We start from the raw sequence: 2,289 nt of genomic DNA, 5'->3' as shown, positions 1-2,289 counted from the left end.
CACACACACACACACACACACACACACACACAAACACACACATGAGTGTGAGACTTCTGGGGGAGGAAGACAGGGAAGGCAGGAAGAAGAGGAGGATGCACAGGAACCGAGTTTATGGCATTCATATCATAAGGAACCCATTATTTTATGTTAATTTTTTGTTAAAAAAAAAAACTAAAAGGAGATTGAGGGGATGGGTCCGGAGAACTGCCCACCCAGGTAATAAAGGAAGAGGGAATGTGCCAATGCACAGGTGTCATTATTAGGAGAGATTGTGAAAACAATAACTTAGTCAGCATGAGAGACCAAGCCTGGGCTTCAGAGTCGTGCCAGTGCAGAGGGCCTGGCTTTATGAAGCAGGGCACAGTAACAGCATGAAGTGAACCCTGGAAAACAGTGCAGAGTGCGGGTCAGTGCTCGGCTGACAAACCCCCAAATTGAGTGGGCAACTGGGGTGACACACACTGCTGCCCATGGGCATAGGGTCACACCAATAAATCCTGGAATAATTTGAATCCTTCTAGTCTCTATAGACCCATCACTAAGTAAGAAGAGGGACCAGCAGAAGCATTGGCTGCTAATCTAGCTCTGAGTAAAACAGAAGACCAAGCCCTGAAGTAAGGTAGGATGAGAAAGGGAAGCAGAAGTTTCCAGCGTGGCTGCCTCATCCACACCTTCCCTGCTTTCACCTACCAACCCCACACTGACATTCTGAGGAGCTAGGATACATCTCTGAGAGTATCAATACACAGCACCAAAAGAGTTAACAGCCCCTTTTTGTTAAAAGGAAAAAAAAAAGCCTGAATGAACCATTTTGGAAAACAAATTGACAATTTCATCATGCTGCAGCTAGACTTACCTTTGCGCTGTAGCAGTTCCCCTCCTATGTGTTTCCCCAGGAGAAATGAAAACCTGAGGCTTCACAGAGATGTATGGGAATGTTTTACAGAAAGATTATTCAAAACAGCTAAAACAGGAATAACTACATATCTGTGAGTACATAGGAATAAGTCCACTGGGTAGACTCTGGCAATAGAACACAACAAAAAGCAAAACAGATGCACACAGCAGCGCAGATGTCATACAAGAGCATTGTGCTGATTAGACATCAAATCTGCTGGGATTGGTGGTTCACTCCTGTAATCACAGCATTTGGAAAACTGAAGCAGGAGGACTGTAAATTCTAGGCCAGCCTGGGCTACATAGTGAGACTCTATCTCCTTGCTGTGTGTACCTCTTCTCTGAATCTGCTTTAGTGATGGGACAGAGACACTGAATACACCTTTGTTTCATGTCTGTGCTCTAGCAAATTCCTATCCATGATCCAAGAGTCAACCTACATATGCTCCTGAGTGAGGTGACCCAGTCCCCCAAAACATGCATGGTATATACTCACTTATAAGTAGACATCTACCACAAAACACAGCATGCTATACGCCACAGACTCAAAGAAGCTAAACCAGGACTGGAAATGAGGAAGCTTGAATCTCACTTAGAATAGGGAGTAAAATAGTCATAAGAGGTAGATGGAGGAAGGGGCTGGGGAGGGGAATGGGGGATTCAGGATCAGGTATAGGGAAGGACAGGAGAGGTGGCTGGCTGGCCAGAAAAATGAATAGAAATCTGCAACTGACAGGGATGAGGTGGTGGGAGGCAGCTCCAGGACAAGACAGAAACCTAAGATAAGGGAGACACCCAAGAATCAATGGGGGTGACATTAGCTGTGACTCACAATATTGGAGTTATGAAACCTAAAGAGGCCATCTCCTATAGCCAGGCTCCACCCAGTAGAGGGATAGAGACACCACCTCACCCAAAACACTTTCAGCCCATAATTTATCCTGTCTACAAGAAATGCAGGCATGGAGGATAGAGATGAGATGTTCTCAGAGACCGAGGGAATGGCCAACCAATAACCATCCCAACTTGAGGCCCATTTCATGGTCAAGCACCGATCCCAGACACTACTAATGATACTCGGTTATGCTTGCAGACAGGAGTATGAGCCTCTGAGAGGCCCCACCCAGCAGCTGACTCAGACAGATACACATGCCCACAGCCAAAAGAGTGGATAGAGCTTGGGAACTCTTATGGAAGAATAGGATTATAGGCCCTCTCACACGCGCTATTGTCTCGCCAGCAAGAACACATGCGTGAGAAGCCAGATCCTTCTGCAGCAACTTTATTACACCAGTTTCAACATGAAGAGGAAGACCCCAAGCACCAAAAAGGTGCTGCTTATATACACCTTAGTGTGACGTGTCCACACCTGATTGGCTGCTCTCCCAG

The sequence above is a fragment of the Mus caroli genome, chromosome 1 (genome assembly GCF_900094665.2).
Source record: "Mus caroli chromosome 1, CAROLI_EIJ_v1.1, whole genome shotgun sequence".
Classification (NCBI taxonomy): domain Eukaryota; kingdom Metazoa; phylum Chordata; class Mammalia; order Rodentia; family Muridae; genus Mus; species Mus caroli.
Note: the sequence above shows the minus strand (reverse complement) of the source record.